The sequence below is a fragment of the Rana temporaria genome, chromosome 1 (assembly GCF_905171775.1).
Source record: "Rana temporaria chromosome 1, aRanTem1.1, whole genome shotgun sequence".
NCBI lineage: Eukaryota > Metazoa > Chordata > Amphibia > Anura > Ranidae > Rana > Rana temporaria.
The window spans coordinates 401,273,307-401,298,541 of record NC_053489.1 but is presented as its reverse complement, the minus strand read 5'-3'; the positions used below and the strand labels follow the sequence as shown (position 1 = coordinate 401,298,541).

Sequence of the window (25,235 nt, the reverse complement as noted above, 5' to 3'; positions counted from 1 at the left end):
TCAGTGACCTATTTAATAAGGAGCACAGCTGAGCCAGGAAGTTGCTGGATAGTCATTCGTTATTACCCTGCTACCTGAATGTACAACGGTTTCTGTGATCTGCTTACCTGTTGTCAACTTGATCTGCCCCTAAATTTGTCTCTGCTCTGACCTCCTGTTGTGACCCAGCTTTATCCTGGCCATGCAATCCAGTGCAGGCAAACACACTGGGCCAGATTCATAAACAACTTACGGCGGCGTATCTCCAGATACGCCGCTGTAATTTCAAATCTGCGCCGTCGTATCTTTAGGCCGATTCTCAAAGCCAGATACGTTGAAAAAATAGGCTTCCTCCGCCGACGTAACTTGCATACGCCGGCGTATAATTGTGTGCAATTTTACGCTGCCCGCTAGGGGCGCCTCCGTAGATTTAAGCGTAGAATATACTAATGAGCTAGATACGCCGATTCAGAAACGTACGTCCGCCCGTTGCATTGATTTACGTTGTTTACGTAAGGCTTTTTCCAGCGTAAAGTTACCCCTGCTATATGAGGCGTAGCCAATGTTAAGTATGGACGTCGGGCCAGCGTAGAATTTTGCGTCGTTTGCGTAAGTCGTACGCGAATAGGGCTGTGCGTAACTTACGTTCACGTCTAAAGCATTGACTATTTGCGGCGTAATTTTGAGCATGCGCACTGAGATACGTCCACGGACGGCGCATGCACCGTTCGTAAGCGTCATTTACGTGGGGTCACGAGTAATTACCATAAAACACGCCCACCTCTTCCACATTTGAATTAGGCGGGCTTACGCCGGCCAATTTACGCTACGCCGCCGTAACTTAGGACGCAAGTGCTTTGTGAATACTGCACTTGCCTCTCTAAGTTGCGGCGGCGTAGCGTAAATAAGATACGCTACGCCCGCACAAAGATCCGCTCATGTCTCTGAATCTGGCCCACTGTGTTTGCGACCAGTGCTTGGGGTGTCATTAAGTTAACACTGACATTCGGTACAGAGCACAAGTGCAGTTAGTTTTGAATGTGTGGGTTTTCTGCACCGTGTTCTGGTGTAAGCCGGCCCTTATTGCAGAAGTATGCTGCTGTATTTCATTTTGTAAATGGAGGATTTAATATTACAAAATTGTTTGTTATTTCATAAATGACATTAATCTTTTGTGAGAACAAAAAAGGGAAACATAATTTGCCTGATTTTGGAGACAGGAGTGCGACTTTATAAATATCTGTTCTCCTGGCACATAACATTTACTGTGTTGCTTTTTTTTATATTTCTCTAAATGAGAGGATTTTATGCAAGGAATTAAATTGTAGAAGGCAATTTTAAAATACAATGCCTAAATACTATATATAAAAGCTGGACAGATACAATAATCCTAAAACAAGACATGTGCTTTTTAATTGTACAGGAATCACAGCTCAGAGAATCACAGGGAAAGCCAAGTAATTGAAGTAACATTCTGTTCCATCTGGTATCAATCTTGTTACAAACACTGATCATTTCTGCCAAGAAAAATATAGACTCAATATAATATTCCCTGGATTCTAACAAGATATTTTAACACCAGAATCACATGGGAAAACACAGTTACATTATTCTGCTTGAGGCTGCACACAGCGAGTGCTGCGCTGTGCTTTGTGAATGGTCCTGCAGCTTCCTGTGACCTGTGACGTGTCCTAGAAGGCTGCCGGGAAAGCACATATTTGCTTGGATCGCTGCGGTGATCTGACCAGAAGTGGGAGTAGGTACCTATTGTGGTAGGGAAGGTGTGCCACCGTTTAATATGGCAGTCTGGGCCAGATTTTGCAGGAACCAGGCACACTAATGGTGCTGGTGTGTGTGCTGGGTTTATGTTAGAGACATAAACTCAGGTCTTCATTGAGGTTGAAGACTGATACAACCTTAGGAAGAAAAGATGATCTTTGACATAAGCCTACTTTTTCTTTGTGAAAAATAATGAATAGCTCCTTGCAAGAGAGAGACGCCAGTTTAGAGACATGTCTGACAAATAAGATGGAAACCAAGAAGGCCACTTTGCTGTAGAGATCATCTAAAGGGAGTTCCATGGTGGGTCCAAAGGGTGATTTCAGTGAGCAATGAGAGCGAATATGAGGTGCCAAAAAAGAACAAGGTGCTGCAAAGGGCACTTGATCTGAGATATAGCTTGGAAAAAGGTTTCTGACAATGTACAGCGAGGCCAGCAAGAACAATGACCTTGAGGATTAATTGAGGAATGTTATAATTTGTTAAAGCGTGATTCCACTTTTGTTGCGAAAAAAAATAAAATCCCCTCTGGGTGATCTATGTTCATTGCAAGGATTATAACAACCTTTGTTGCAGATTTCTACCTTTTGTTATTCTGAAGAAATTCCTCTGTTTCTCAGTGCCTCTGCCAAGTGGGTCTAATGGGAGTGGTTTCATAATTATCTATTTGGTGTGCACCTGCAGGGCACTAATGAGTCTGTATGCCTTTAGATGTGTTCCTACAGGGAGTATCTCACCAAAAAAATTATTTTTGTTGCAAGGGATGCCTAAAATCTGACTTGCATCTTAGACAGTTTGACGGGAGTCCCTTTCGGTAGGGGGGTTTGTGGAACTCAGCTTACCTTGGAGAGCTCTGGAAACTCTGTGTCCAGCTTCCCCGGACCCTCTTATGTGTAAACCCCCCTTGTGTCCATTAGGGGCACAGGGTGACTGAGAACCCCACTAGGATCTGTGCTAGTCAGACTCACTGTACAGCCACACTGAAATTTTGCATATATTGTGTGTTGTCTCATGCTGTTGTGGACTCTTTGCTGGGATTGTTTGGGGAGTGATTGTATTGCATTGTTTTATTGTGTCTGTCTGCCTTGGAAGAAAAGTATATTATGGGATGTGCATCTCTATAGATGGGCGGGCAGGGGGATTCCGCCAACAGCTCTCCCTGCTGATAAGACTGTTTACTGATAAGACGTTTGAATACACCTGACGTGTGTGTCTATTGCTGTGTGAATACACCTGACCTGTGTGTCCAACAGCTCTCCCTGCTGATAAGACTGTTTACTGATGAGAAGTTTGAACACACCTGACCTGTGTGTCTATTGCTATTGGACAGTTTACCCCGCCCTGAATCCAAGGGTGGGGGGTGGGAAATGTCTGAGTTGTATATCTGTGGTAACATGTGCTTGAATAAAGGAGTTTGATGTTTTTCACCCTACACTGAAGTACAGCTGGTGACTGGGTGGGCTAAAGGGTCTTGGATAGTGCTGGTTCTGGACAGAGGAATCATTTACGTCAGACATAGTCCTGTTGAGGACAGGGGCTCATCACAGGCAGACTTCTGGAAAAAATGGTGAGCCAATCACACAAGCAGGAAATTATGTTTCTGGGGGGTGGTCAGTACATATTCTGTGTACAGAACAACTCCAGGTAGCCATATTGCACTGCATTTACAGAAAATTACAGTGGCTGCAGATTGAAAAGTAAAGATAATTTTTAATAACATTCAAATACAATATGACTTGTGTCCCAATTGTATACACCAGGGGTTGACAAATTTGCTTGGAATCTAGGAGCCAGGTAAAAAAGTTAGGAGCCAGAAAACGCGCCCCGTCCCGACGAGCTTGCGCGCAGAAGCGAACACATACGTGAGCAGCGCCCGCATATGTAAACGGTGTTCAAACCACACGTGAGGTATCGCCGCGGTTGGTAGAGCGAGAGCAATAATTCTAGCCCTAGACCTTCTCTGTAACTCAAAACATGCAACCTGTAGATTTTTTTTAAACGTCGCCTATGAAGATTTTAAAGGGTAAAAGTTTGTCGGCATTCCACGAGCGTACGCAATTTTGAAGCGTGACATGTTGGGTATGAATTTACTCGGCGTAACATTATCTTTCATAATATAAAAAAAAAGGGGGATAACTTTACTGTTGTCTTATTTTTTAATTTAAAAAAGAGTAATTTTTTTACAAAAAAAGTGCGCTTGTAAGACCGCTGCGCAAATACGGCGTGACAGAAAGTATTGCAACGATCGCCATTTAATTCTCTAGGGTGTTAGGATGAAAAATATATATAATGTTTGGGGGTTCTAATTAGAGGGAAGAAGATGGCAGTGAAAATAGTGAAAAACAACATTAGAATTGCTGTTTAACTTGTAATGCTTAACTTGTAATACCAACGGCCACCACCAGATGGCGCCAGCTCACATCTGGTGGTAATAACTTGTAATACCAACGGCTCACCACCAGATGGCCCCAGCTCACAAAAAAAAAAAAAAAAAAATTTTTTTTTTTTTGCCCCCCTTCCAATTCAAGTCGCCAGGACCCTATTTCTAGTCGCCATGGCGACCTGGCGCCCGGGATTTGTCGAGCCCTGGTATACACTATAATTATTTCTTCTTTATTTGCCATTTTTGTTCCCCCACAAAAGTGGAGTTACCCTTTAAGGAACATTCGCCCCAGGATAGGGCAAATGTACTGTGAACAGGTTTGAAAAGAATCTGAAGAACCTGCTCTGGGGAGGTTATGGCACAACTACTTTTTGGGGAAAGAGATGGTTTAAGGCATTCTGCAAGTCTGACTGTCCCTGGGCACATTTTTTTAGATTGAGAGAAGAAAGCGGTGAAGGGGAGTTTTGAACTCTATTTTGTACCCTGTGTGCAGGGTCATAGGTTGGGCCCCTGCAGCTGAGAAAAAGTGTGGCGCAAAGGGCCGCCGCAAAAGTTGGGTGTGATATTCATTGCGCTGAATGGTGGCTGTGGCTTAAAGGGGTTTAGTGGTAAGTGACGTAAAGGTTCAGGAATCATTTTAACAAAGTTCCCAAAAGCTCAACAGCAATTCCACAAACTATCACCTGATTGTGGTTTTCTCAATCACAGTGAAATCCTTTCTTTCTGAGATTGGTAGTGGCAACCAAGCGAGTCATTTTTTTCCAGATGGTGGGCAGGACTAGCAGGACGGTCATTGGCTTTAGGAGTGGACAATGACAGTCTTCCTCCTCCTGGAAACAGGGACTGCCCCCCCCCCCAGCAGAACTGCGCCCAATTTCTTCCCCATCACAAAAGCTGACGATCACAGCTACAGCAAGGTTAGAGAACCAAACAATGTTTCCCATCTTTTACAATGTGTGTGGGAACAGTGCCTCCCCCTCAGTGCAGGAAATTCTGAAATTGGAATGCACTAGTGTCTCACTGACACTTCCCTGCGCTGCTCTGCTGATGGGGAGGGAGTCGAGTGCCGCTTGCGGCACCAGTGCCGGGAGTTGCCTACCCCGTTCTAAAGGATATATACAGATGAAGAGAGCAGATATGCATGTACAACTTATGCAGGGATATTTGTTTTATCCCTGTGTATCATCTGAGGCTGTTCACTTCACTGGGTATGGGAGAGGGTTTACATCCACTTTAAGGCTGCAGGGTCCTCTTCATCATTACCTCTTTTCTGTTCTTGGTCATCCATAGTGATGCAGAAACCGGCACGGACGTGATGTCTTTTCAATTATAGGCAAGTTTTGATATGTAGAAAAAAGTGGGACTCAAATGCAAACCATATACTGTTTTGGGGTTCCTTGAACAGAATTTACTTCATGCTTGATGGTACCTGCAAAAGTTCCATGGCCAGCATCACTTGGCAGAACCAGCAGTGTGGAAGCGGTGTAGCCCCTCCGAAAAGTAACCCTTTGGCACCACCCTTTTGTTTTAAAAAAAAAAGAAAACAGTAGTAGTTCTCTTTGTACTGTGATGGCTACTGATCCGCTATAAAGGTTGAATGACATGTAACATCATTCAACCCACTTCTGGTGAGCCCCTGGCAACAAGGATAACCAGAGTTATAGAGTTCTGGCCCTGGATTATCACATGAAATGAAAATAAGGTATGCATGCTAAAATAATAATACTATTTTCCAGTTAAAAAACATGAGATATTTATAATTAGTTAGCCCTAGGCTTGATCAAACAAATATAACCAGGTGCTAATGATCAAGGACATACAATGTAGGTGAACCAAAGCACCCAACTAGAATAGAAACCATAGAAGGAACAAAATTGGGTAAGGAACAGCCGTACTAAAAAAGGTGAGGTTTCTATTTATTTGGTACATTTTGCAATTACAAAACTAAGACTATCTTTCTTTATATTCTGCTTTCAGATAGTAATAATAAATTACACGCATTATAATATGTGTGAAAATGGAAAAACTAGTCCAGAAGTGAAATGGTTAAGACCTAGGCTATGGTTGGAAGTAAGCAGTCAGTGTATATCACATCATGCACGTTTCAGAGGTTAGCCAAATATACTAATACCATTAATGAAAAATGAAAACCAGGAAAGAATCAATTATTTCTGATATTCATCACCTTGCTGGTTTGAAAAGGGACGTCAATTATCTGAAGATTTGATTGCTTCAGCAAGCTACATACTATATATAGGTTACAGTTCTTAGACACAACTTTACCAGGAGGTGACTGATACAATAAAGATTTCCAGGCAAGTTTAAAAAGTCTCCAGTTTTACTTTCTTATCTAAAATACACATAAAAATTCAATTTCTCTTACCTTTAAAATTTCAGATCCACACTAAGACGCCTGCATCCCTCTCTGGCAGCGCCTGAGCATCTAAATATACACAGACAGGTGCAAATCTCAGTGGGTACGAAATGACAACCAATCAGGGGGTAATACGAGCCATGTGGATACAACTTTCATATGTAATTAAAGCTCTGTCAGGCTGCAGAAACAAGCACAGATTTTTTTTTAACATTAATATGGAGATGTTTCCAGACATACAGTAGGCAAAAAAAAAGTATATTCAGTTTAATCTGAGGAACTTTTTACACAGCCCGTTTAATATTAATAATCATTCTGATAAAATCCAATTTAGTGTTGACATATTACCATTATATTTTTATTTGTCATTTTATCACAAAGAACAATTGCGATCTAGAACTGCTTTTATTATGATTTAACATGCTATACTGCTTCTTGCTAAAGCGTATTTTAGATTTACTAAAATAAATAAGGGGATGATGGCTTTGCAAAAACAAACGTTCAGTGTAAGAGCCGGTTCACACTACAACGACTTAGGATCCGACTTGTCAGACCTCAAGTTGCCCCAAGTTGCTGGACATAAGTCGCTGAAAGTCACGCTGAAGTTGCCTCCAAGTTGCCTTGCAAAGTCACGCTGTAAGTTGTGTTGCCCCTGTGTGAACCGGCACTAAAAGCTATACGTATATACAAAAGTAAATAAATGATATACATGTGTATAAAAGATAAAAACACCACAAAACGGGCACAGAAAGGATACATTTTCAGTTACAAGTAAGGATGAGCTCCGGCGTGTTCCCAAACCCCACGTGCAGAGCCCGACAGGACTTCGACACTGCGCTAATCACAAGCAGTGAGACATTTTCCGATCTCTGCGGCCCTGCTTCAGGACAATGTCTCACTGCCTGTGATTAGAGCAGCGCAGTGTCGACTTCCTGGCGGGCTCTGCACGTGGGGTTTGCGAACACACCAGAGCTCATCCTTAGTTACATATCCAAAGTAATTACAGTGTTCAAGTAATGCAGAATAAATGTGACCAAATTGAGTGCGTAAACTACACAACAAAAGTAGTTTCCCAAACCTAGGACAATTAGAGATGCTGCAAAAAAAAAAAAAACACAAAAGGGAAAAGTATATGCAAAGGAAGGTGAAAATAGGGTAGGAGACTGGGTGGGGAAAGGTTAAGGAAAAGGAATAGGTTAGATGGGCTGGGGGGAAAGGAAAAGGTTAGATAGGGTGGGGGGGAAAGGGAATAGGTTAGATAGGGTGAGGGAAAGGGAATAGGTTAGATAGGGTGGGGGAAAGGGAATAGGTTAGATAGGGTGGGGGGAAAGGAATAGGTTAGATAGGGTGGGGGGAAAGGAATAGGTTAGATAGGGTGGGTGGAAAGGAATAGGTTAGATAGGGTGGGGGGGAAGGAATAGGTTAGATATGGTGAGGGAAAAGGAATAGGTTAGATAGGGTGAGGGAAAAGGAATAGGTTAGATAGGGTGGGGGGAAAGGAATAGGTTAGATAGGGTGAGGGAAAAGTAATAGGTTAGATAGGGTGGGTGGAAAGGAATAGGTTAGATAGGGTGGGGGGAAAGGAATAGGTTAGATATGGTGAGGGAAAAGGAATAGGTTAGATAGGGTGAGGGAAAAGGAATAGGTTAGATAGGGTGGGTGGAAAGGAATAGGTTAGATAGGGTGGGGGGAAAGGAATAGGTTAGATAGGGTGGGGGGAAAGGAATAGGTTAGATAGGATGGGGGGAAAGGAATAGGTTAGATAGGGTGAGGGAAAAGGAATAGGTTAGATATGGTGAGGGAAAAGGAATAGGTTAGATAGGGTGGGTGGAAAGGAATAGGTTAGATAGGGTGGGGGGAAAGGAATAGGTTAGATAGGGTGGGGGGGAAGGAATAGGTTAGATGGGGGGGGGGAAAGGAATAGGTTAGATATGGTGGGTTACATATCCAAAGTAATTACAGTGTTCAAGTAATGCAGAATAAATGTGACCAAATTGAGTGCGTAAACTACACAACAAAAGTAGTTTCCCAAACCTAGGACAATTAGAGATGCTGCAAAAAAAAAAAAAACACAAAAGGGAAAAGTATATGCAAAGGAAGGTGAAAATAGGGTAGGAGACTGGGTGGGGAAAGGTTAAGGAAAAGGAATAGGTTAGATGGGCTGGGGGGAAAGGAAAAGGTTAGATAGGGTGGGGGGAAAGGGAATAGGTTAGATAGGGTGAGGGAAAGGGAATAGGTTAGATAGGGTGGGGGAAAGGGAATAGGTTAGATAGGGTGGGGGGAAAGGAATAGGTTAGATAGGGTGGGGGGAAAGGAATAGGTTAGATAGGATGGGGGGAAAGGAATAGGTTAGATAGGGTGAGGGAAAAGGAATAGGTTAGATATGGTGAGGGAAAAGGAATAGGTTAGATAGGGTGGGTGGAAAGGAATAGGTTAGATAGGGTGGGGGGAAAGGAATAGGTTAGATAGGGTGAGGGAAAAGTAATAGGTTAGATAGGGTGGGTGGAAAGGAATAGGTTAGATAGGGTGGGTGGAAAGGAATAGGTTAGATAGGGTGGGGGGAAAGGAATAGGTTAGATAGGGTGGGGGGGGGGGAAGGAATAGGTTAGATAGGGTGAGGGAAAATGAATAGGTTAGATAGGGTGGGTGGAAAGGAATAGGTTAGATAGGGTGGGGGGGAAGGAATAGGTTAGATAGGGTGGGGGGAAAGGAATAGGTTACATATGGTGAGGGAAAAGGAATAGGTTAGATATGGTGAGGGAAAAGGATCAGGTTAGATAGGGTGGGTGGAAAGGAATAGGTTAGATAGGGTGGGGGGAAAGGAATAGGTTAGATAGGGTGAGGGAAAAGTAATAGGTTAGATAGGGTGGGTGGAAAGGAATAGGTTAGATAGGGTGGGGGGAAGGAATAGGTTAGATATGGTGAGGGAAAAGGAATAGGTTAGATAGGGTGAGGGAAAAGGAATAGGTTAGATAGGGTGGGGGGAAAGGAATAGGTTAGATAGGGTGAGGGAAAAGTAATAGGTTAGATAGGGTGGGTGGAAAGGAATAGGTTAGATAGGGTGGGGGGAAAGGAATAGGTTAGATATGGTGAGGGAAAAGGAATAGGTTAGATAGGGTGAGGGAAAAGGAATAGGTTAGATAGGGTGGGTGGAAAGGAATAGGTTAGATAGGGTGGGGGGAAAAGGAATAGGTTAGATAGGGTGGGTGGAAAGGAATAGGTTAGATAGGGTGGGGGGAAAGGAATAGGTTAGATAGGGTGGGGGGGGAAAGGAATAGGTTAGATAGGGTGAGGGAAAATGAATAGGTTAGATAGGGTGGGTGGAAAGGAATAGGTTAGATAGGGTGGGGGGAAAGGAATAGGTTAGATATGGTGAGGGAAAAGGAATAGGTTAGATCGGGTGAGGGAAAAGGAATAGGTTAGATAGGGTGGGTGGAAAGGAATAGGTTAGATAGGGTGGGGGGAAAGGAATAGGTTAGATATGGTGAGGGAAAGGGAATAGGTTAGATAGGGTGGGGGGGAAGTAATAGGTTAGATAGGGTGGGGGGAAAAATAATAGGTTAGATAGGGTGGGGGGAAAAGTATTAGGTTAGATAGGGTGGGGGGGGAGGAATAGGTTACATAGGCTGGGGGGAAAAGGAATAGGTTACATAGGCTGGGGGAAAAGGAATAGGTTACATCGGCTGGGGGGAAAATGAATAGGTTACATAGGCTGGGGGGAAGGAATAGGTTAAATAGGGAAGAGGGGGAGGCAGTCAAAAAGTTTAGTATTGTGGAACAACACCCAGCAACCCTTGTTTTGGAGTGTCAGAGAATCCTCACAGAAGTTAGGAGAAAGATAGAACTCAACCCATGATTCTTGAATCTTTTTGAATTTTTACATGGTGTTGGAACATGACCTGAGAGACACGGTGCTTGACTTCTGCAAAAGCTAATGCAAAATGATTTCAAAGGCCTAGCTTTAACCCTTTTAGTCTAAAGCCTCGTACACACGATTGGATTTTCCGCAGACAAAGCATAGGACTTACAAAGCATAGGACTTTTGTCCAAAGGTCGTTGGCCATGAACTTGTCTTGCATACAAACTGCAAAGAATTGTCGGCCAAACACGAAACTAAGTGGTTTTTCAGCTCTTTAGCGCCACCCTTTGGGCAACTTCTGCTAATGTTGTGTTATGGTGAGCATTGCTTCTGAGCAATACTGTACTTTGGAGTTTTGTCCGATGGACTTCTGTACACATGATCGGATAATCCGACAACACACATTTGTTGTCGGAATTTTTTTTAAAGCATGCTATCCAACATTTGTTGGTGGAAAATCCGACAACAATTGTACGATGGAGCATACAAACAGTCGGATTTTCCGACAACATCCTGCCATCACACAATTCCCATTTCGTAAAATCTGATCGTGTGTACGGGCCTTTAGTCAAAATATAGGTAACAAGCTTAAATTGGGAGTTGGTGCAGGTGTACGTTTTTTTTTTTTAAGCAGGGCTTCATATGGATCTTTAGGAAATGAAGCACTGATGATTCAGTCCCGGTAGTCAGCACGAATGTACTACACCATGTTGCTTAGGTGAATTACAAGCAAAAAAAAGAAAAGCAAGGCAAGTAAGGTGTTTTCTGGAACTAATTTAACTATTTACTTTTCAAAGTTAACACAGCAGAACATAAAATAGGAAAAAAAGTTAAAACAAATGACTGAAGGTCCACTTTAAAGCTGAGTTTCAGGCTTTTTTTAATTTAAAAGTAAGCAGCTACAAAAGTGTAGCTGCTGATTTTTAATAAACAGCCACCACCTAACCCAAAGCCTCGCTCCTTTCCCCCTCCACCTGCTATTGAAATTGTGGGCACCTGGCTGTGACAGCTTGTGGGCTTCACGGGCCGGGCGTGCACTGCGCATGTGCGAGTCGCGCTGCACACTCTGCTTGCGCAAGTCTCGCTGCGTACTCCGCATAGACAGGAAATCTTCTGGGATCTGTGATGTGTCCCCCCAGAAGATTGCAGAGAGGAAGGGGCCGCCTAGGGGAGAGGAGAGGTCGCCTAGGCGGCTTGTACTCGGAAGCAGGAAGTGGGACAGAAAGTGCCACGCAAAACTAAGCACCTACTCCCCCCCAAAAAATGACATGCCAAATGTGGCATGTAAAGGGGGCCAAGGAGTGCTTTAAAGCGGAAGTTTCACTTTGGGTGGAACTCTGCTTTAAGGCCTGATAGGACTGATACTACAATCTACTGTATCCCAACAATCACTAACTGTAGGAGGTACTAGATGGAGCACAAAGGCAAAACGAAACTGGAGCCTTTCCCCTCGAGTGCTCCCTAATGAAAGATAGGTGTATTTCTCTTATTTGAGAACTGCATTAAGAAGTACAGTGTTATTCGTAATGTATTCCAGGATTTGCTTGTCGTCTTCAGCTGAGAGAACTTGCTATAATTAATACTTTACATAAAGTCTCAGAAATCTTTAAGGATCTTCATGTTATATAGTTTGATTACTATGTCATAAATATATTATTTATCATTGTAAAAGAACATTTCAGGCTTCTCACTTTTTCCAATTTTCCCCAAATTTTGCGCAATTTAAAAAAAAAATTCCCAGGCCTTTCCATCTCTAATTCAGAGCAACTGTCATTTCTGCCTGTTACTTTGTTCCTCTGCTATCTGCATGAATCACGTCCAACAAGTTTTCTTGACACCAAGAGAAAAAAATGCGACAGAGGAGGAAGCTCCAGCTGATTGACAGTCTCAGCTCGGTTCCTGCATGCTGTGTGAAGGGGATGTGTCCCTTTTCTTCTAATCAACTCGAATGCCACGTACACACGTCGAATTCCGACCGTGTGTAGGCTTCATCGGACATTTGCTGTCGGAATTTCCGACAACAAATGTTTGAGAGCTGGATCTCAATTTTTCCGACAACAAAAGTTCTTGACGGAAATTCCGATCGTGTGTAGCCAATTCCGATGCACAAAAATCCACGCATGCTCGGAATCAAGCAGAAGAGCCGCACTGCCTATTGAACTTAATTTTTCTCGGCTCGTTGTACGTGTTGTACGTCACCGCATTCTGACGTCATAGATTTCCGACATTTGTGTGACCGTGTGTAATGCAACACAGTTTGAGCCAACATTCCTTCGGGAAAAAAAATCCACGGTTTTGTTGTCGGAATTTTTCAATCGTGTGTACGCGGCATTAGAGTGTTCTTTCAGCTCTCTGTCCCCTTTTTTTCTGACAGCTTTGACAAGCTTTATAATTTCTGGACTTTGAACAGATGTAGAGAAGAGAAGATCAGATACACAGGTACAACCTATGCATGATGGTTTGTTTATTTTGTTTGTATCACCTGAGGCCAGTCACTTCACTGGGTATATGCAAGGGTTTGAACCACTTTAACACCTGGTGTCACAATGCTCACCTCAAAAGTAATACTAAAGTCTCAATTAAAAAAAAAAAACATGTCATACCTGCTCTGTGCAATGGTTTTGCACAGAGCAAGCCTGAACCTCTTCTTCTTCTTGGGTCCCCAACTGGCACTCTGGGCTTGTTCCCCCTGCCGAGTTCCCCCAATAACAAGCAACTTGGTATGGGGGGGGAACTCCTGTCTGCTCGCTCCTGAGCCCTGCTCTGTGTGTAGGGCACGGCCCTGCCCCCAATCCCTCCTACCTGGCTGTGATTGACAGCAGTGGAAGCCAATGGCTCCTGCTGCTGTCTCTGAGACAACCAGTAGACATACAGCTGGGACAGCAGCTTTGGGGGGGGGGGGTATGGGGGCTAGGCAGGAGCTGCATACTGAAGTTTTTACCTTAATGCCTTCAGCCTTTACAACTACTTTAAAATACAAACACAAAGCAGGTGGTTCAGCTGTGATTTTATATACAGTTCAGATGTCCAAAGTTGCATGACAGTGTGGTTTGATCCGATTGCCAAATTAGATTTTCCTTCCTCATTTTTTATTTAAAGATGGTCACGGGTACAATAAAAAGACAACTCAGAACAGTCAATGTGAAGGTACAACCAATACTTTGTACTGTATTATGAAAGGTCTAAACAAAGTATTTAAGGCAATAAAAAATACAAAACATTACCTACATGTATGAAACCTCTCAAGCTGCAAGCTGTTCGTGGAGGAGGTATCCCTACATTACCAGGGAAATCCATCACGTCATAGAGGGAAGGCTAAAATGGGTTAGAGAATGCCACCCTGTACACACCATATTTTCATCTATTTATTTTAAAAGAATTAGAAAAGAAGTAGAAGAAGAAAGAGTGAAAGGGGAAGAAAAAAAGAAAGTGAAGCCATCTGGTCCTGTGTTCCTCTTGACTTATTCCTCAAAGCCGAGGTCAGATCTTCCATTTGCTTGTCCTTCACTCTTGCCAACCACTGGGCTACCATTGGGGCAAACTGTTGCTTCCACAGAGGTGGAATGCAAGCCCGTGCAGCATTAAGGAGGTGTTTGAGAAGGAATTTGTGGTAACATTTCCTTGGCAATGGGATGAGGTTAAGCAGGACCACAGCTGGGTTATCTTGTAATGAAATGTCTGAACTTATGTATGAGCTTAAGCACGGAGTGCCAGAAAGTTTCAAGCGTAGGACACTCCCAAAAAATATGTAGAATGGTACCCATATGGAGGCCACAACGCCAGCAACGATCCATCTGAAGAGGAAATATCTTTGCCAGAACTGATGGGGTTCTATACCAACGCGTCATAATTTTGTACCTGGTTTCCTGGTACCTACTGCATAGTGAGGATTTCTGCACAAAAAAAAGTATTCTCTCCTTTTGGGGTTCAGTAAAGGTAACTTGCAAGTCTCTCTACCATTTTGCCAAGAACAGAGGGTCTTCAGTGGCATGGAGATCACGGGTCCTCTCCCAGACAAAGCTCCTCTAAAGAGTGGAGCCTACGAGCAAAGAGAGCTGGGCTAGGCAACGATCTTAGGAAGTGCGATAACTAAAAAGTCTTCCAGTGATAACGTTTAAGAAGGGCGCGTCCAGAGAGCAATGTCTCTGAAGCTATCCAACCGGACGATCGGATCGGTGAGACTTGGTACAAACCCAGGGTGCCCCTTAAGCAGAGTCATTGGGGAAGGGAAACTGCTTAGTGAAGATAGTCAGGAAACTGTCCAGTACTGTTAAAGCGGAGCCAATCAACAGATGAGTAGTTAAGTGTGTAACATGGGTTTTCCCTGCCCAGGGCAGACCAAGAAGCGGAGCCTGGGCTTCCCCTTGTTCCAGCGATACCCAGAGTTTCAAGGCACAGTGTCAGCACCAGTCCACGACCCTGGTCATATGCACTGCAGTATAATATAGGACCGGGTCCAGGAAACCTACTCCACCCTTTAGCTTAGGTCGTAATAGTAACGCTCTACCAAGGAGTGGATGTTTACCTCGCCAAATGAATTGCCAGTGCCTGGGGCCAGAGAGTCACACTTTTTAAGGTCAGCGTTGACAGGAAAGGTTGGCAGTTTAGGGGGAGAATGTAATTTAGGTTCGCAGGAATTTTTGTTCCCAGATATTGAATCGAGCGGGCAGCCCATTTGAATGGAAAATAAGGGTGTAAGCTCGCTCTGGTATCATCTGTTAAGGAGATATTTAAAGGGGTTGTTAAGGTTTGTTTTTTTATTTTCTAAATAGGTTCCTTTAAGCTAGTGCATTGTTGGTTCACTTACCTTTTCCTTTGATTTCCCTTATAAATGTTTTTTTTCTTTGGTCTGAATTTCTTACTTCCTGTTTCTCCTCAGTAAGCTTGCCCGTGTTCTGGTTGGGGGTTAGTCAGTAAGAACAGCTTACTGAGGAGGAACAGGAAGTGAGAAATTCAGACAAAGAAAAAAAACATTTAGAAGGGAAATCGAAGGAAAAGGTTAGTGAACCAACAATGCACCAGGTTAAAAGAAACATATTTAGAAAAAAAAAAAAAAAACCTTTACAACCCCTTTAAGGCCTCTGATTTTTGTAAGTTAACCTTGAACTTAGAAAAGCTACTATAGCGTTTCAACTCCTGTAACTAGGAGGGTAAGGAGGTAAGAGGCTCAGTGATATAAAATAAGAGGTTGTCAGCGTACGCCACCACCTTTTGTTGGTAGTTGCTGGCATTAATGCCTCAGATAGATGGGTTACCCCTAATACAGGGCTCGACAAAATCCGGGCGCCATGTCGCAATTGCGACAAGAAATTGTGACCTGGTGCCCGCGCCAGCCGGTAATTGAGGCTGCAAGTTTGTGGCCTACAAGGCAGCGGCCTCAATTACCGGCCGTCGCGGGCCCGCCGATTGCGGCGATCACGCGGTGGTGGGGGCGCACAGAGGCACAGTGTGCCTCTGTGCGTGGTGGTGGCCACGTGGTGGCCGTTGGCATTACAAGTAAAACAGCATGTGTAATGTGTAATTTTTCACTGCCATCTCCTTCCCTCTAATTAGAACCCCCAAACATTATATATATTTTTTATTCTAACACTCTAGAGAATAAAATGGCGATCATTGCAATACTTTCTGTCACGCCGTATTTGCACAGCGGCCTTACAAGCGCACTTTTTTTGGGAAAAAATACACTTTTTTTTATAAAAAAATAAGACAACAGTAAAGTTATCCCAATTTTTTTTTATATTGTGAAAGATAATGTTACGCTGAGTAAATTGATACCCAACATGTCACGCTTCAAAATTGCGTCCGCTCGTGGAATGCCGACAAACTTTTACCCTTTAAAATCTCCATAGGCGACGTTTAAAAAATTCTACAGTTGCATATTTTTGAGTTACAGAGGATGTTCTAGAGATAGAATTATTGCTCCCGGCTAACGATCGCGGCGATACCTCACATTGTTGTTGGAAATACCGTTTACATATGCGGGCGTCTACTCACGTATGTGTTCATTTTCTGCGCGCAAGCTCGTCGGGACGGGCCCGCGTTTTCTGGCTCCTAACTTGTTTTAGCTGGCTCCTAGATTCCAAGCAAATTTGTCAAACCCTGCCCTAATATGTTGTAAAAAAAAAGGTTCCAGAGTAGGGGGGCAGGGTGACAACCCTATCTGTCCATCAGATTTTGGAGAGCTGAATCGTAGCCATTTACCTGTAGCTGTGGCAGTTGGGATTCTTATAAAGGCTGAAATCCATGACAGGAGTGGTCTGGCCATTCCAGCACAATTTGAGTGCCTCTTGAAGAAAGGCCCAGTCTACCCTTCTTGGCATCTGTGGACAGAGTAAAAGGGAATATAGGAGCATTCTGCTGTGTCTAGGATGTGTATGATGTGTCCGAATAGTGTTGTCCCTAGCCTCCCTATTTTGAATTAAAACAATTAAGGTTTGTAATAAAACATTCATCCTAGAAGCCAGGATTTTGGGGAATAGCTTCAGTATCACAGTTTAGAAGGGAAATAGGCCTATAGCTGGCATATAGTAACGGGTCCCTTACCCGTTTAGGGATCACTGAAATAGATGCACGTTGCATGTCCGCCGGAAATATCCGTGTCCGTCTAAGACAGCGTTAAACGCTATGATAAAGTGAGGGACCAAGGAATCCTGGTACTGTTTATAGTAGGGGTTGTCCCGATACCACTTTTTAGGACTGAGTACAAGTACCATACTTTTTTTAAATGTGTCCCCAAATGCATTCATGTCCCCAAACATATGCAGCCATGTGCCCCACATATTTGCAGCCATGTCCCCCACATATTCCAGCCATGTCCCCCCACATGCAGCCATGTCCCCCCATATCCAGCAATGTCCCCCGTATAACCAGCCATGTCCCCCGTATAACCAGCCATGTCCCCCGTATAACCAGCCATGTCCCCCGTATATCCAGCCATGTCCCCCGTATATCTAGCCATGTCCCCCGTATAACCAGCCATGTCCCCCTTATAACCAGCCATGTCCCCCTTATAACCAGCCATGTCCCCCTTATATCCAGCCATGTCCCCGTATAACCAGCCATGTCCCCTGTATATCCAGCCATGTCCCCCGTATAACCAGCCATGTCCCCCGTATAACCAGCCATGTCCCCCGTATATCCAGCCATGTCCCCCGTATAACCAGCCATGTCCCCCGTATATCCAGCCATGTCCCCTGTATACCCAGCCATGTCCCCTGTACCTACTGTTAATCACCGCGGCGCGGGGAACATTACAGTCAGCGTTCGTTTGAACAGCTGTTTTCCCCATCGCGCATAGACACTCCCCCTTGCTCGCGATTGGACAGATCCGTCCAAGGGGGAGTGTCTATGCGCGGCGGAGAAAACAGCTATTCAAACGAAAGCTGTCTGTAATGTTCCCCCGCACCGCGGTGATTAATGTGGCAGCGGCGGCGGGGGGGGAGGGAAGTATTCTATTTTAGTATTGGCGGTATTAGCGGGAGTACGAGTACTCCCGCTAATACTCTGTTTCGGTCCCGATACCGATACTGGTATCGGGACAACCCTAGTTTATAGTAAGGGAGGGTAAATCTGTCGAGACTGGGAGCTTTACCAGACTCAGTGGTACAGTGGGTACGGAAAGTATTCAGACCCCCTTAAATTTTTCACTCTTTCTTATATTGCAGCCATTTGCTAAAATCATTTAAGTTATTTTTTTCCTCATTAATGTACACACAGCACCCCATATTGACAGAAAAACACAGAATTTTTGCAGATTTATTAAAAAAGAAAAACTGAAATATTACGTGGTCCTAAGTATTCAGACCCTTTGCTCAGTATTTAGTAGAAGCACCCTTTTGATCCAATACAGCCATGAGTCTTTTGGGAAAGATGCAACAAGTTTTTCACACCTGGATTGGGGATCCTCTACCCATTCCGCCTGTTCCAGTTCGGTCAGTTGGATGTAAACCGTTGTGGACAGTACAGCCATTTTGAGGTCTCTCCAAGAGTGCTCAATGGTTTTAGTCAGGGCTCTGGCTGACCTTACAAGAACAGCACGAGTTGTTGTGAACCCACTCCTTTGTTATTTTAGCTGTGTACTTAGGGTCATTGTCTTGTTGGAAGGTAAACCTTCGGCCCAGTCTGAGGTCCTGAGCACTCTGGAGAAGGTTTTCTTGCAGGATATCCCTGTACTTGGCCGCATTCATCTTTCCCTTGATTGCAACCAGTCGTTCTGTCCCTGCAGCTGAAAAACACCCCCACAGCATGATGCTGCCACCACCATGCTTCACTGTTGGGACTGTATTGGACAGGTGATGAGCAGTGCCTGCTTTTCTCCACACATACCGCTTAGAATTAAAGCCAAAATGTTCTATTTTGGTCTCATCGGACCAGAGAATCTTATTTCTCACCATCTTGGAGTCCTTCAGGTGTTTTTTTTAGCAAACTCCATGCGGCCTTTCATGTGTCTTGCCCTGAGGGTTGACTTTCTACAACTTTCTCTCTGTGGTGACTAATCAAGGAGGTGTGATTACTGTGTGTCAGCACCAATCCAGTTTCATTTTACAATCCATCACTGCCCTCTATTGGCTCTCTGGCTCTGTACATCAGAGAACCAGGAAACAACAGCAAAAACGAAACTAAACTGCAGGCACATTATATGATTGGTTTTTATCTATTTTGAATCATTTTTAAAGGGAATCAGTTTACAGGGTATAGAGACATAATAGTTAACAGTCATTTCAGCTTAAATGTTTTCCTTTAGTGACCCTTTAACTCTTTATAGCACAAGGGAGGCCCTCGCTGTTCAGCGGACCAAGGCATGCCATCATATCACTGAAACTTCAAATATAAAACCCCCTGCAGGGGGAAGGGTGGAATGAGCACTGTTCTAGTGCATAGAGGTTGAACGACCAGCCCCAAAATTTTAGGGGTATCTGGCCACTGGACCTGTCCCAAGGTAGAGCCACGACTCCTGAGTGTAGCTGTAAAGTACACAATCCAACCCTAAGGCCTCGTACACACGACCGAACATGTCCGCTGAAACTGGTCCGTCGGACCAGTTCCCGCGGACATGTTCGGTCGTGTGTAGGGCCGACCGGACAATTTTCCGGCGGATCGGACATGTTTCCAGTGGACAACTGTTTGGAACCATGTCCGCCGGTCAGTATGACTCATCGGACATGTGCGCTGGCCCGAGAACCCGCGCATGACGTCGAATTGATTCGACGCATGCGTGGAAGCTTTGAACTTCCGCGTCAGAGAACGTCGGTGTCGTATACGTCACCGCGTTCTCTGTCCGTGGGGATTTTGGTTTGATGGTGTGTACAACCATCAGACCAAAATCCGGCAGCGTACATGTCCGATGAAAACGGTTCGGCGGACAGATCCGGTCGTCTGTACGCGGCCTTAATGCTTAAGGTACATAACTAGGGAAGCAGCAGACAGAAATATGTAATATCAATGGCCATAAAATGCAGTGTAATAAATGAAGTGAAAGTAAATAAGGGGAACCATATTAACTCTTTATAGCGTAAGAAAAAAAGCAGAGCTCTGTTTGGACTGAGTCTGCAGTGGAAAGTTCATCTGGTCGCCTCTTTATTTGTGAAAGGCCTCCCCAATCACGGCGATGGTAAAGGGCATTTTGTGGTCTGTCTGGGGGGACCTGGCACCGGGGATCTCCAGAGACGAGCACTATAAGCCAGTTAGGTATTGGAGTCGGATCTATCTCACCAAAGATAAACAAGTCCAGTAGTTTCGAAGGACTCCCACCCTCCAAGCCTGCTGTAGTATGTCCTCCTTGAGGATAAAAGAGTAAAGCAGCAAAGGACATCCCTGGGTCTGTCTGATGAATCTGATCTTGGGCCCAGGGTTCTGTGAACTCTGTCAATGACAACCTCAGAGTCTGGTAGGGGGTCCAGCTAGCGATTAAAAATATTGGCCACTGTCAAGCGCAGTTCTGATTGTGGGACAGATTCAGGGAGTAAGTGAACTTGGTCATTGAGATCAGAGTTAGAAGATTACAAGGTTTGCACAGACTGAGACATTGTACCTTGTTTCTGCACCACTGCGGCAACCTGGGTGTCTAGTCCAGACACTTCCTGTTTGAGAGTCTGTGTCTTGTGGGTGATAGGGAGACCAGGGGACCGAGGTGGGCTACCGAGGGTACTCACTGTGGCCTGGGGTAGAGGCATCAGTCCTTGCTCTGCAGTGTGCTCTGAGCTGAAGCACAGAGCGCTGGGTGGTGTGGGAGCCGGTGAAGAGGCAGTGTGTTCCAAGCTGAGCAGTTCCTCATCCATGTCTGCAGAGACCATCAGCGATCTGGGTAAGCAGGGATAAAGATCACTGAGGGGTGAGAAAGGCGGCATTGTGTGGTTTGGCCGCCATTGCAGGAGATTATGCACTGTGGATTCCCCTGATGCGGCCGCAGAAGGCATTCCAGGGTATAGGCTGAGGCAGCGGGATGTCGGTCTAGCTTTCTGGACATCCAAGGGACCTGTTGGGCGCTGGTAATGTGGGGTAAGTTAGCGGTGGTTAGCTGCAGGGAACCCGCTGGTCGGGAGCTCTGTTAAGATGCGTCCTCATGCCGCCATGCTGAGACCACGCCCCCAGATTTTTCTTTTTAATGTTTGTCAGGTAGACAGAGCTGTCACTGGCATTACTTTTAGGAAATCATATTAATTGACTGTACAAACTGAGATGACTGGTATGACTGGATAGGACTTTAGTTACATAGTTAGTCAGGTTGAAAAAAGACACAAGTCCATCCAGTTCAACCACAAAAAAACAAAATAAAAAAACACAGTAAAATCCTATACACCCAACATCATACCCACAGTTGATCCAGAGGAAGGCAAAAAACCCCAGCGGAGCATGATCCAATTTGCTACAGCAGGGGAAAAAATTCCTTCCTGATCCCCCGAGAGGCAATCGGATTTACCCTGGATCAACTTTACCTACAAATCTTAGTACTCAGTTATATTCTGTACATTTAGGAAAGAATCCAGACCTTTCTTAAAGCAATCTACTGAGCTGGCCAGAACCACCTCTGGAGGGAGTCTGTTCCACATTTTCACAGCTCTTACTGTGAAAAAACCTTTCCGTATTTGGAGGTGAAATCTCTTTTCCTCTAGACGTAAAGAGTGCCCCCTTGTCCTCAGTGATGACCGTAAAGTGAATAACTCAACACCAAGTTCACTGTATGGACCTCTTATATATTTGTACATGTTGATCATATCCCCCCTTATTCTCCTCTTCTCAAGAGTGAATAAATTTAGTTCCTCTAATCTTTCCTCATAGCTGAGCTCCTCCATGCCTCTTATCAGTTTGGTTGCCCTTCTCTGCACTTTCTCCAGTTCTCCGATGTCCTTTTTGAGAACTGGTGCCCAGAACTGAACTGCATATTCCAGATGAGGTCTTACTAATGATTTGTACAGGGGCAAAATTATATCTCTGTCTCTGGAGTCCATACCTCTCTTAATACAAGAAAGGAGTTTGCTCGCTTTGGAAACCGCAGCTTGGCATTGCATGCCATTATTGAGCTTATGATCAACTAAAACCCCCAGATCCTTCTCCACTACAGATCCCCCCAGTTGTACTCCCCCTAGTATGTATGATGCATGCATATTCTTAGCCCCCAAGTGCATAACTTTACATTTATCTACATTAAACCTCATCTGCCACTTAGTCGCCCAATCAGACAGAGCATTGAGGTCGGCTTGTAAATTGGAGACATCCTGTAAGGACGTTATTCCACTGCATAGCTTGGTGTCATCTGCAAAGACAGAAATGTTACTTTTGATCTCAGACCCAATATCATTTATAAATATATTGAAATGATATATATAAGGAAGATAACAATACACATATGGGCCCAGATTCTGAAAGGACTTACAACGGCGCAGCGCCATGTACGCCGTCGTAAGTCCTAATCCGACCCGTCGTATCTATGCGCCTGATTCTTAGAATCAGTTACGTATAGATTATCCATTAGATCCGACAGGCGTAAGTCTCTTACGCCGTCGGATCTTAACTGCATTTTTTTGTTGACCGCTAGGTGGCGCTTCCGTCGAATTCCTCATCGAGTATGCAAATTAGCTAGATACGCAAATTCCCGAACGTACGCGCGGCCGACGCAGTAAAGTTACGACGTTTACGTTAGGCTTTTTCCGGCGTATAGTTGCCCCTGCTATATGAGGCATAAGTGCGGCGTACCAATGTTAACCACTTCCATACAGGGCTGTTATACACACCTCCATACCAGGCCTATTCTGGCACTTCTCTCCTACATGTACAAATCATAATTTTTTTGCTAGAAAATTACGCAGTACCCCCAAACATTATATATGTTTTTTTATCAGACACCCTAGGGAATAAAACGACGGTCATTTCAACGTTTTATCTTGTACGGTATTTGCGCAATTATTTTTCAAACGCCTTTTTTGGGGAAAAAAATTGTTTCATGAATTAAAAAAATAACAAAACAGTAAAGGTAGCCCAATTTTTTTGTAAAATATGAAAGATTAGGTTACACCGAGTAAATAGATACCTAACATGTCACGCTTTAAAATTGCGCACACTCATGGAATGGCGCCAAACTTCGGTACTTAAAAATCTCCATAGGCAACGCTTTGAATTTTTTTACTGGTTACCAGTTTAGATTTACAGAGGAGATCTAGTGCTAGAATTGTTGCTGCCACTCTAACGCACGCGGCGATACCTCACATATGTGGTTTAAATGGCGTTTACATATGTCGGCGGGACTTGCGTGTGCGTTCGCTTCTGCGCGTGAGCTACCGTGGACAGGGGCGTTTTAATTTTTTTTTATTATTATTATTTAGTTATTTTACATATTTATTTATTTTTTTACACTTTTTTTATTTATTTTTAATTTTTTTATTACTTTTATTCCTATTACAGGGAATGTAAACATCCCTTGTAATAGGAATGTGTGTGACAGGTCCTCTTTATGGAGAGATACGGGGTCAATAAGACCCCACATCTCTCCTCCAGGCTGGAAACCATGAGATCGGTGAAAAAAATTCACTGATCTCATGAATAATGTGGCTTACAGCCGCAATCGCGGCTTTGTTTACTTACGGGGACACGGGCGTGAGGTCATCACATCGCGCCCGGGTCCTCCGACGGTCATAGAGATGACTGGTGACCATCTGGTCACCAGTCATCTCTATACTTCCTGCCAGCGCCGGACGATTCTTTCTCCGGGCCCCCGATGGCACGGGAGAGCCCAGAGAAGCACCGGATGGCGGCGGGAGGGGGGGAAAGCAAAGCGCCCTGAAACAGTCCCTGCTGTCTCTCCAGTGTGAAAGCCCTCGGGGCTTTCACACTGGAGCGGTGCGCTAGCAGGACGGCAAAAAGTACTTCTAGCAGCATCTTTGGAGCAGTGAAGGAGCGATGTGTTTACCGCTCCTGCCCATTAAAATCAATGGGCACCACTGCTATACCACTGGCAAAGCGCCTCTGCAGAGGTGATTTGCGGTGGTTTTAACCCTTTCTCGGCTGCTAGGGGGGTGGGAGTAAAATTGCCCCGCTAGCGGCCGAATAGCGCTGCGAAATTGATGGTAAAGCGCCGCTAAAAATAGCGGCACTTTACTGCATACGCACCCATCGTCCCAGTGTGAAAGGGGCCTTAGTAGCAGCCTTTTCTTATATTTTGCTAAATGCAAGCGTCTACTGTACCATAGCAAAAAAAAAAAAAAAAAATGCTTTCACTTCAGCATTTAATTACGGAAAAAGCTTTGTGTGACAACCCAGTTCTAGCTGGATTTTCTGTGTATGAGAGATTTAGGATTAATTGCCAAAGAGAAAAAACAGTCGGCTAACAAACCAGTTTTTTCGAGAAAACTCCTGCTGGGAGAAAAGGATCTAGGCTGCATATGAGATATGTAATAGTTCATTAAGTCCTTTGGAAAACGACAGGAGTTATAAACAACAAAGCCTGTGCATTTTGCGGTGCACTGCATGCACCCAGGTTTGGACACATACATATACCATGTGGTGCCTCTTTCCATGGTTGCTTAAAGGCTAACTTCACTTTGTGACTGCGGCTTGGGCTCCTCCCACCCATGTCATGACTTTGTTCCCTACATTTCCAGCAGCTCTCTCCCTCCACCCTCCAGTGGTTCGAGACATCCACTGGACCCCTCCTAAACACCCCCATCCCCTCCTTGGGTCCCGCTGTATCAGATCCCCTGCAGTCAGACACCAAAAAGTCACTTTACCGGTCTGGGGATTTGAAATCCCCATGGCTTTTTCTCCTCTCCTGACAATATGGGCTGGAAGGCTTCCGATTGCGTGACAGCGCTGACCAATTAGAATCCCTGTCATCCATACTGTCAGCATAGAAGGAGATGGCTCAAACCCCTGGAGGCTGGGGAGAGAGACCCGCTGGTGACTGGGGTACAAAGTAATGGGAGAGGCAGAAGGAGCTGCAGTCGAAGATGTCCATAAATGGATGGGAGCCAGAGCTGGTGGATCCAGTCATGCAGGGAGGTTTCCCGCACCGCTTCTGTGTGAACTTTACCAAGACAAGCCTGGGTTTATACAAGAGCAAAGCGGAAAACCACATGCGATTTGGACAGGAATCGCACCACATTCCTGTTCAAATCGCATGCATTTTTTTGCAGTGCAATTTGCACCCATTCATTTTGTATTGACACAAAATCGCACTGCAAAGTATCGGTTTTCGGTATCAGGAGCATTTTCACAAGTACGAGCACTGACTTCCTATTAGAGAGAGTGGCTGTGTTCCTTCTCCATGGTTCCACTGTATGTAGGAGTGTAGCCACCCCCCTCTTGCTCACTCCCCAGATGGACTAGGGACTATTGGAGAATATGCATATTGTTTACTATCAGTTTAAGTC

The 25,235-nt window shown here is 44.5% G+C and overlaps 1 protein-coding gene across 1 annotated transcript in view; it reads right to left on the bottom strand.

Moving 5' to 3' along the window:
* JSRP1 (junctional sarcoplasmic reticulum protein 1) overlaps positions 1–25,235 on the bottom strand; it is a 127,830-nt gene that overhangs the window by 57,841 nt on the left and 44,754 nt on the right. The window contains exon 2 of the mRNA XM_040323225.1: positions 6,525–6,696. The gene's annotated coding sequence lies outside the window, so the exon portion shown is untranslated. The remainder of the gene's footprint in view (positions 1–6,524; positions 6,697–25,235) is intronic.